Below are 11,571 nucleotides of genomic sequence, written 5' to 3' on the forward strand. Positions count from 1 at the left end.
TGTTTGTGTGTGTGAGCAAGATTTAGAGAGTGACAGAGCGTAATCGTTACACCGTTACATTCTGCACTGGGACAAAATGTATCACATTCTCCTATTCCTCATTGGGCAGCTTCAATCCCTCTCTATTTTCACACTCTTGAACTTACAGACGCACGTCCGCGCACAGCGAGCCTCTCGGTTACTCTAAACTGGCAGGTGCCACAGAGTCAACATTAACAGACAAATACTTTGAGGCTCATCAATCAAGTGGTACTGCTCTGATCATCCATGAAGTGTGTATATTCATGTCCGATTGAGAGGTTGTTTATTGGCCCGGTGAGCGCCGGGTCCCCCCACAAGCCGAGCTGGCGGCCAACTGTTGCTCGTCATATTGCACCCCGCCGTGGCTCTTCTTAAGTCCAAGACACTAGTACGCAATCGTAGAGATGCATAAAATACTACAACAATGGCACCACTGCAGTTTGCAATGGGGCCAGTTAGGGCACACTGGGAGCGGTATAGTTCCCGGAGTGATAGTGTTACACTCGCTGCATCCAGGTGAACACCTCCCTCCCCCACTCTCCTTTCACCCATCATGCAAATGGGTCCTACAGATAAAATCCATGGCTGCCGGCCTTTTCATTTTTTTACTTCCTCGTTACATCATCCTACTCCACATGTTAGCAGGAAGGGGCAGCGCATTGTCTCCTTTACTTTCTGTAGGGCTAACAATATAAATGGCTGGCAATTTAAACATAAATGCCTCTTGAAATATATCATCGTATGTATGACTACAGCAGCAGTGCAGCGGGAATTCAGTAAAATGCTTAAATCCTTGACTAGGAAAAGACACTATTATAGATGGAAATGTCCGATAATTGCTTTGCATTTAAATGTTTTATTTGAATCTGTATCTGTGTATTGCAGTCAAATCAAATAAAGTGTTTTATTTGTTAACCAACACTTTCACCCCTCTGCTTTGTAAAAGTGGAGAAGATAATCCTGATTTACAATAGCTGTGCACAGTTTTCCATTCGCAGCACGCAAAATACGGCACAGCAGAGTAGAGGTGAAAGCTAACAATAGAGATTATCCCAAGCGTTTGAGATTTAGGTTAATAAACACGACCAGCTAAATTTCCGTGTATTACTCTCAAGCCTCCTCTAGTTGTGACCTTTCCTGACGACTGTTACAAAGGAACGGGAATGTTTTTCTTCTTTTACCGCAGGAATATTCAATACGCATTCTGACCGCATCTCCCGTCAGCGCCGTGGAAACAGAGATCCAGCGGAATGCACTTCAAGCGGCGACCTTACCGCATCCGGATGGGGTGATTCATTTGGCCCGGTCGCGCCAGGGTCGTTGTTGCTGCTGCTGCTGTTATTGAACGTGACGGGTTTAAACTAGTCCATTTACCTCGGCAAGAAGACACGGCACTTTGGCTCTTGTTTCGCACCGCCGCCACACTCGGGCTGAGGTCGGCAGTGAAAGACCCACACGAGTCTGGCGCTGCCTTACCTTAAAAATGCCCGGCTGCTCCCTCGACTAATTCCGCGACATGTCGTCAGACACTCGGCTCCTTCCATGTGACAAGTCCTTTCCTCTTTCCTCCAGAACAGGCGCCGGCGTGCACACGGTCAAAGCGCTGAAACCCCGGGAGCGGAGTGCGGCAGTCGAAGGCGTGATGAAAGCGTACACCTGTTTGTTTGGGTTTTTTTTTTTCTTTTCTTCCCCCCCTCTCCCCCGCCGCACATGGATGTCGTCCCTCTCCTCCGGGCGGGCGGTCAAATTGAAGGCACCTCCCTCTTACCTCGCCCTCCCTCTTACCTCGCCCTCCTCCCTCTCCCGGGTCAGTGGGGCTCGCCTCGCTCGGGTAGGAGCAGTGCGGTGAAGTCCGGCCCGTCAGTCCTCCTCTTTCTCCCACTTCCCTAAAGACACGAGCCTTCTAACTGATAGTTCCTACATGTCCCTCTTTTTGTACTTCAAGCGGCGGCGGGCCGGAGCCGCTTCTCCTATCGTCACACCTCTCGGCCAGCCTCGTTCCGTCCAGAAATGGACCAGACCTGCCTCCCGTTTCCGTCTAATACTATTAGTGTTATTGAATGATGCCGCGGCTGCGTGCGTGCGCAAAATGGCCTCTGTTATTCCCATTCAGCAACAGTATGGGACGCGAGCTGCTTCTCATTGGGTCTGAGCGTCGCCATGGCAACGCCCGCCGTTCAATCACTGTGCTGGCAGGGGGCACAGCTAGCCTGCCTGCCTGCCTGACTGCCTGCCTGACTGACTGACTGCCTGCCTGCCTGCCTGACTGCCTGACTGCCTGACTGACTGACTGCCTGCCTGCCTGCCTGACTGCCTGCCTGCCTGACTGACTGACTGCATGACCGCCTGGATCTAACGCGGCTAACAGGACAGTGTCACGTTATCGTCCCGTCAGCTTCTCAAAGCAGCCTCAGCTAGGACTAGTTGGTGGTTTGTGATTATATTTCTGTGTAATGTGTTTTTGTTTCTGTTGTTGTTGTTGTAAATGGAAAGTCTTGCTGGTCCTATTGTGTGCTCTTCAAGTGCATAGTCAATTTAACATTGATCTCGTATTCCCTATCCCAGACATGGGCAAACTACGATCCTTGGGACATATGCGGCCCGTTCACTATTTAATCTGGCCCGCCAAACATAAATAATATTAATAGTAAGTAAGTCATTAAATCAATAAAGTGCTAAATACCGTGGGGCTTCAGAGACATATTTTGTTGTAACTTTGCTTTGTTCATTTTTGTTGGAGCTATTTGTTATTTTTAATTTATTTATTTATTCTATAACTCTGGAACACTGGGTGTTCTATACTTTATATATGGGTCTGCTAAGCATATGGGGCAATAAATCACTAAAAACTTAAAATTTTCACCTGGACAATGGCCTCTGTCACTGCGTAAACTCACTCCTTTCGGTGCCTTAGTGGCCAGTTCATTTGATTTGATTAATTCGATTTTTTTGTTAAGTTTGGATACCAAGGACAAGATCAATAAAAAGGACACATGGTCACTACAATTCTCAATTGACATTAAAACACATGTTTTGTACATATCCCATGATATATTTGTTTCTCCTATGAGGTGGGTCACCAAAACAATCCATCCATCTGCTCCTGCTCTGGCCCCTCTATCACATTTTAGAAACCATTGTGGCCCCACCTGTCAAAAAGTTGTCCCACCCCTACTCTGTCCTGTCAATAGTTTGAGGCTTTTACGCATTATCCTGAGAAGTGTAAAACAAACAAAAAAAAAATCAAGTTGTATTATTTATTTATTTCTAAAAAAAAAAAGAAAAGAAAAAAAGAAGGTACTATTCTGTATCTGCTGCCATAAGAAACGCCCAGTACATCAGGCTACTTCCACTTATGTAGGGGAGGAAATATCTAGACACAAATAGTAATATCTCCCCAATACGTATTCCGTCGTTCCGGTGTCAAGGTGAGGATTTCAAAGTAAAATACATAATAATTAATTTAATCTGACTCCATTTGATAATAATAACTCTACTTTTATACATTGATTGAGAGAAAGACTTGATTAACAATTAAGAATATAGACTCAATAATAATAAACTTCTCGTGATCTGACATTAATCTTCAGTTCAGGGATGGCTTCTATAAATTAACAAAACTATTCAGTTTGTTCATTAAACATGGAAGAATAGCCTGATGTCTTGGTTGGAGTATTCAGAGGTTATTGAACATGATACCCAATCTTATCTGTCCAACTCAGAGGTTAAGGGTTTGAATAATGTCCAGTGAAACTTACCATATAACTAAGGGCTTTGGGATTCTGAGTAATCCCTATCTTAGTTCAGTGATGGCAGATATAGACAAAGCATTCAGTGACCTTCTTAACATAGAAGAACAGCCCAGACATCTAGGTTGAGATGTTCAGAGGTTTATATCTTCCAACTCAATAGTTAGAAAAACATGACACTCAATCTTTTCTATTCAACTCAGAGGTAAAGAGTACAAGCATTACTCAAATGAATTTACCATATAACTGAAGACTAAATCAATATCTGATGTCAGATTGCTCTCCACATAGAAACAAAAGTCTCAACAAGTTAATATTGAAGGGGAATGGATAACATACCAGTTTATTGCGATGTCCAGAGTAAAAATGCAGCAAAAATGTAACAGACCGGTTGTGTAAAAATGATGGTAGAAAAAATCAAGAAGTCAAAGAAAAAGAAGAAGAAGAAGAGAGAGAGAGAGAGAGAGAGAGAGAGAGAGAGAGAGAGAGAGAGAGAGAGAGAGAGAGAGAGAGAGAGAGAGAGAGAGAGAGAGAGAGAGAGTCGGTCCCAGAAAAGGAGAGAAAAGAAAGACGCCCTCAGATTCTTGTTCCTTCCCTTAAATATCCTCCCAGAACAGAGACACTGCTAAAATGCATATTTAAAAGATTCAGATCAGATCAACTCTTCCTACTCGGGAACCTTTTGGGTCATCAGGGGTAATTTTCCACAGCAACAATAGATCACCAAGACCTTCACACCTCTCACACTGACACTCACAACATTTCAAAGGAAAGTTCTAAACAAAAGGCAGAGACAGTCCCTGAATGCAAATCCAACAAACACAAGGAGATACCTTTTGGCCCTCGGGGGTTCCTTTCCCGCGACATGTAAATCATGTAAGTTAATTACAATAGGTGAGATTGATACAGTTGTAACCCCTGTCTTTGAAGAACTTCCATTGTTAGAGAAAACACTTCAGGATGTGGATTTGACTGTCTTACAGTTTCCCCCTTTTGGCCCCTGAGAGCCATCTGGAAAAAACAAACATCAAAAGTAAAAATGAACACAGAATGAAACGATAGGGGTCAAGTTGAGAATTGACAGTCCTTCCCCACATCCATAGTAGTATCATCTCAGTCTTTGTAAATCTGGTAGTTGCAGGGAGCTGAGTACCAGGGCAAAGTGTGTGACTCAAGTGTTTGCATATTGAGCCAAGCGTGGATGGACTGGACAAGGTTTTCACTGTCCTCTTAGCTAACTGGCCTGCACCTGGGCTTCAGTGAGATGATAACCTGTGTTAAGAATCATCTCTTTAGCACAGTCCATGGTGTCTGTTGGAGCTTGGGTGCTTTCCACGTAGAAGGTGTCCTCCCACCAGGGAGAGATGTCCAGGTTCAATGGTATTCTGCCCAAGATGTAGATTTGAGTTCATTTCACGGGCGACGCACCACTGTGTGTGTGACACCTGGATGGTGTCTGCGTATCCATGTGAACGGCTTTAAAGTGTTACAAGTACAGATGATACAACTGGGAATTTCATGACAACATGTGCGAGAAGTGAACCAGGTCTCAGTGTCTCTTACTGTCATATACCCCATGATGTGGTCCCATTTTATTACCTGATTTATATGGTGATGGAATTTGGAAAAACCTGTTCTGGGTGAATAAGTGGGAAAGTGACAAAGAACCCAATACAACCAATACATTAATTATTGGTAGACATTAATAAAGTACAATAAAAGTACAATGAAAATAAAAAGTAATTCTGAATAATTAACATCTTTCATTCTTTTTGGACATGAACCATCGATGTAAATTCAGAGCATTAATCAAATCATTTAAGGCATGTGTGAGAGTCTTATGTAAACAGAATCTTTTGTCTAGTAGTTGTAAGTAAATCTTTTGCGAATGTTCTGCAAGCTATGTCACGTTCAATAAATCCGGTCGAATTGAAAAGGAAAAGGCTAACAGTTAAATGAACATGTCTCAGATTTAATTCAAGTTTTGTGCTGGTCTTCTGCGGAGCAAGTTTGGTTAAATAGTAAATCTGTATGAACTATGTGTCTAAAAATTATGTGGAGCTGTATGCATGCAGCTAAATGTAATTTTTGCTCTAGATCCTTCGTGTTATAACACTTTTTAGGATCAAGTCCATGGTTCGGCTTTTAAAACATTAATTAAATAGAGCCAAATTTTGGAGTGAGGTGTGTCTTGGTGTTGACACTAAGTTGTAAGGTCGTGGAAATTTGTATATTATCTGTTATATTGAGAGTGGGGAGATGGGTGGTTCCCTCACTACAGCAAATTTTGTTGTTACAAAATTTTGTTCCGGTTCTAATCCGGGGGACCATTTGACTGACTGTTTTGAAAGAAGTGTAATGTGAGGTGTGTATGGCCCCATAGAATATTTCCATACCCATCTCCCACAGTTAAAACTATGGGTAAGTAGGTCTCGTTGACCCAGCTGGATACAGGTTGTTCTGGATGCTTTCTTGGCATCTGGAGTTCCTGGAATGGAAAAAGAAAACCTGCGAAATGGCTGCTCTTGACTGATTCGATTTGAAGCTGTGCTCCAAACAGAGAGATGATTTGGTTTGCTAAAGCCTGTGCCAATGTTCTTGCAGTGTTGTTGCAAGTGAATTTGTCAATTATGACGTGGCAAGAGCGGTACCCCCCTTTGGCACTGGGAAGTGGACCAACGAAATCTATCTGCAGTGCTCCCCACGGGTCTTTGGGTGGATTAGGCCTGCACAGTCTAGTGCAGCCAGGTTTTCCTGGGTTAAAGTTAGCACACACAAGGCAAGAAACACACCAACCGTCAACATCTCCAGCCATTGCTGGCCACCAGAATTGTTGTTTTAAGTCAATAGGTGTAGTCTGGATGGCTCTTGTAGCTGATGTATCAGACATTTCCAATGTCAAATCTGTGCGACGTATTGCTGCCTGCTTGGCTGACTGGTCAACAATGTTTGTTAGTTCATGTACATCTAGGTTTTTCTGCACATTTGCTCGGGTTTTGATCACAGACATGGAGTTTTGACACGCTTGGAATTCTTGATCAGAGGTGGTGATGGACATAATGCTTGCATGGTTTCTGAGCGATTGTTTCTTGTTCGTTTTCTCTGGAGCGATCTCAATTTGTTTTTCCAAACAGTGAATAATAAAGCCATGCTTTTCCATTATGTCCATGCCCAAAACAGTACCCTCGCTGTTTCCTGGTAAATACCAGAACGGCTCAGTTAGCACTATTGCACCCAAATCAAGTCGGACTGGTTTAGTAAGGGTCGCTGTCATTAGTGTGTCATCTATCCCTTTGATTTGAATGGTCTCGTCTGTCAGAGGTAACGGGATATTCGTGCAGGAGCAAGCAGCACCGGTGTCAATTAATATGTCGACTAATCGGCCTCCAAGATTAGATTTTACTATTATACGGTTGCTGCTGGAAACAATGCTCCCAATGGAGGCCACGCATCCCTATTTTTGGTCATTCATTCGTTCTAGATCATCGAGGATGTCTGTTTGAGAACTAATCGCCGTTGTCTGTCTGGTTTGAGAAGTTCTTGAATGGTTTTGCATAGATTTATGAGTTGTTTTCCTGAATTCACCATTCAGTTTGAAACAACGTTCAAGTTTATGGCCAGATCGATGACAATAGTCACAGATAATGACATTATTGTCTCTCTCGGCTACCCATTGAGTTGCCGCTACAGGGCATGGCTTTAGAAATTTTGATCGCTGCTCTATTTTTGTGGCCCATTCAACGAGTGCGTTGAATGTATTCTGAGGTGGGTCTCCACCCAGAGCCAACGCATTCTGAACAAGTGGTCCAGCATTATTGCGTAGCATCTGTAAGAGAATTTCGTGGTTACGATTGCATTCTTCTATCCCACTGTATTCTCTAAAAATCACCCACATACGCTCTGCAAAAGTCTCAAATGTTTCTCTACTTGATTGTTTAAGATCAAGGATTCTATGCCACTCGGCCTTTGGTGGTCCTCTCATCTGAAGCAAAACTTCTTTTATTCTATTATAAATGTCGTCGTTAGTTTCACCGGGCTGTCTTTCAAGGATTGTTCCAGTTCTCAATTCTTGAGGAATTTTAGAGTGTAACTCTTCTGGAACTGTAAGCAAAACTATCTGCCACACATCGCGGGGCTCTAGATTGTAAACTAATGCTTGGAGCATTAGTTTGTCCCAGTAACTCTGGAACGGGCCGCGGCGGGGCATGATGCCGATAACCTCACGATGTTTTGAAGTTTCTTCACAAGACAATGCTCTGGTAATGGTGGTTACACCATTGTTCGCATCTGTAACTGTTTTGACGACTGAAACATTGACGGATTTTCTTGGAATTGTGTCTGTTTTGAGACAAGTTTTCATTCGGTTTCGATTGTTTTGCTTCGAGTGAGAGGTGCGCCGGCTGAGGGACGGATAGAGCGGGCTTTCTGCTGTTGCGAAAACTGCGGAGGTTGTCAGAATTTCATTGTCGGTGTCGACCTGAGTTACAGGGCACCCGGTGATGAGGGTAATATCCTCATCTTCACTGTCGTCTTGATCATAATTCTCAACACATTTGGAACTAATAACAGCCTGCTTTATAGCTGCAACTGGAAAGCCAGCATCGCCACAGTAGTCTTCCAGTTGGGAAGTGTAGCGTTTGTCTAAGTTCAGCTTTTGTTTAAGCTGTTTAGTTTCAGTCTCCATTGTTTCAATTTGTCTCGCCAAATTTATTTTTTCATAATCAAATGCATCAATTTGTGCGCGTAATTTTTTCGTTTCTTCGGAGCGTAATGTTTCAAAATCTCGGATGTTCTCTAAAGTGCGGCGACCTTCTGTTATGGTTTTTGAGTCGTTGCGCCGGAGTAAATAAACAATTGCGATAGGGAGATCGTGAAATTTGCCTTTAGATTTTAGTGCAACTCCCTTTGTGGAATACCAGTGAAGAATTTCACTGTTATCCCATTCTAAATCGACGCCGAGATCGCGCAGACGAATTAACGTTTTGTATAAACGTAAACCAGCCATGTCCATGATCTGCTCATCTATGCCTACACACTCCTGTCCTAGTGAGTTGCGAAATGAAACTTTTCCCCCCATCGGATTTCTACGATCTCCGATCTCACAATGGATATGTCGATCCGTTCTATATTATGTGTCTATATATGATGTGTGTTCAAACTTTCCCTCAGTCTTTATAACTGCCGTAAATTTGTACTTACCACAGAAACTGTAGGTAGACACACAGGAATTCAAACCTCATTACTTAAACGTACCGGAATTGACTTCTCTCGCCTTCCTGCTTAATGCGATCGCGAGATCACGTCGGGGTCACCAAACTGTAGGGGAGGAAATATCTAGACACAAATAGTAATATCTCCCCAATACGTATTCCGTCGTTCCGGTGTCAAGGTGAGGATTTCAAAGTAAAATACATAATAATTAATTTAATCTGACTCCATTTGATAATAATAACTCTACTTTTATACATTGATTGAGAGAAAGACTTGATTAACAATTAAGAATATAGACTCAATAATAATAAACTTCTCGTGATCTGACATTAATCTTCAGTTCAGGGATGGCTTCTATAAATTAACAAAACTATTCAGTTTGTTCATTAAACATGGAAGAATAGCCTGATGTCTTGGTTGGAGTATTCAGAGGTTATTGAACATGATACCCAATCTTATCTGTCCAACTCAGAGGTTAAGGGTTTGAATAATGTCCAGTGAAACTTACCATATAACTAAGGGCTTTGGGATTCTGAGTAATCCCTATCTTAGTTCAGTGATGGCAGATATAGACAAAGCATTCAGTGACCTTCTTAACATAGAAGAACAGCCCAGACATCTAGGTTGAGATGTTCAGAGGTTTATATCTTCCAACTCAATAGTTAGAAAAACATGACACTCAATCTTTTCTATTCAACTCAGAGGTAAAGAGTACAAGCATTACTCAAATGAATTTACCATATAACTGAAGACTAAATCAATATCTGATGTCAGATTGCTCTCCACATAGAAACAAAAGTCTCAACAAGTTAATATTGAAGGGGAATGGATAACATACCAGTTTATTGCGATGTCCAGAGTAAAAATGCAGCAAAAATGTAACAGACCGGTTGTGTAAAAATGATGGTAGAAAAAATCAAGAAGTCAAAGAAAAAGAAGAAGAAGAAGAGAGAGAGAGAGAGAGAGAGAGAGAGAGAGAGAGAGAGAGAGAGAGAGAGAGAGAGAGAGAGAGAGAGAGAGAGAGAGAGAGAGAGAGAGAGAGAGTCGGTCCCAGAAAAGGAGAGAAAAGAAAGACGCCCTCAGATTCTTGTTCCTTCCCTTAAATATCCTCCCAGAACAGAGACACTGCTAAAATGCATATTTAAAAGATTCAGATCAGATCAACTCTTCCTACTCGGGAACCTTTTGGGTCATCAGGGGTAATTTTCCACAGCAACAATAGATCACCAAGACCTTCACACCTCTCACACTGACACTCACAACATTTCAAAGGAAAGTTCTAAACAAAAGGCAGAGACAGTCCCTGAATGCAAATCCAACAAACACAAGGAGATACCTTTTGGCCCTCGGGGGTTCCTTTCCCGCGACATGTAAATCATGTAAGTTAATTACAATAGGTGAGATTGATACAGTTGTAACCCCTGTCTTTGAAGAACTTCCATTGTTAGAGAAAACACTTCAGGATGTGGATTTGACTGTCTTACACTTACATCATGAAGATACTATCTATTGCTTGACAGATCATAGAGCAGCACAGTACATCCTGTTTTGTATTTGTTGACATACCGTTTATCACACAAGACACTTCCTATTTGTAGTTTTGTGAAGACTTTGGAATGAAAGAGGATATTCTGCCAATCATTAAGTATCACCGTCATTCACCCCAGGGGGTATGTCATAGTTAGCCTGGCTGGTGCTCATTCGTCACTAGTTAACTGAGAGATCACATTAATTTGTTGGTCAAATACTTACTTACTTAATAGTCAGTATTGCCCTTGTGTTTGAGACACTAAAATTTTTTTTTTTTAATCTTAAATCCTGAATTTTATCCCTTTCTGGGATTACTGTCTGCTTACTGTCACCCTGGCTTGTATTAGGCCAGATATCGAATAAAGGCTCAAAAGGGGTTGCTTTTGTGATGGTGCAAACCGCATTTGTTGTGCAGCCATGTTTTTCAAGGAAAGGAATTAGACCATGTCTTGATTTTTGATGACTTAACTGGGAAAATCCCCCCCTGCTGAGTTTGTCTGTGTAGTCCTCTCTCTCACGTCCTTTCTCTCTCTCACTCACACATACGCGCGCGTGCACACAGACACACACGCAAGCTGTTAAATTATTTACAGACTGGATGGTATTCCTTTATGGACCATGCTGGTATCCTGTGACTGTGGCAAGGAACACAAGTGGTGTTTTCACCATTCACAACAAACACATTGCTGGTTTTGTTTCTAACACTAGTGTGTTTTCTATTTTTATAGAAATAAAAATAGCTTTTTAAAAGTGTCTTATGTCCTGCTAGATTGAACTGTTTATACATTGAAGAGATGCAGAGAGCATGATAGCAAAGTGCTATGTGTCTATAAATTCTTAAAACCTTAAGAGGGCTTGCAGAGATTGGAACTTATAGAGATGGTTTTGTAACCTTACGTTAGCATTTCACCACATTGTGTACATTGATATGGCAATTGGCAAATCACTGAGATGGCATAGACATAATGTAAACACTGTCTCTTTTTTTTTTAATAGTAACAGAAGTAGTTTTTTGTTTAAAATGAAGAACCAGTATAACCAAAACTCTTAGTTAAATTAT

At 42.0% G+C, this 11,571-nt stretch overlaps 1 protein-coding gene across 3 annotated transcripts in view; it reads right to left on the reverse strand.

The window, feature by feature from the left end:
- Window positions 1-2,115, reverse strand: part of sorbs2a (sorbin and SH3 domain containing 2a) — a 43,737-nt gene extending 41,622 nt beyond the window's left edge. For 2 of the 3 annotated variants that reach the window (XM_076034039.1, XM_076034033.1), the window contains exon 1: window positions 1,498-2,115. The gene's annotated coding sequence lies outside the window, so the exon portion shown is untranslated. The remainder of the gene's footprint in view (window positions 1-1,497) is intronic. The other variant, XM_076034048.1, reaches the window with a different exon arrangement.
- Between the last annotated feature and the right edge of the window lie 9,456 nt (window positions 2,116-11,571).

This window comes from Nelusetta ayraudi, unplaced genomic scaffold (assembly GCF_046127955.1).
Source record: "Nelusetta ayraudi isolate G7.1 ecotype Tasmania unplaced genomic scaffold, CSIRO-AGI_Nayr_v1 ptg000004l, whole genome shotgun sequence".
NCBI lineage: Eukaryota > Metazoa > Chordata > Actinopteri > Tetraodontiformes > Monacanthidae > Nelusetta > Nelusetta ayraudi.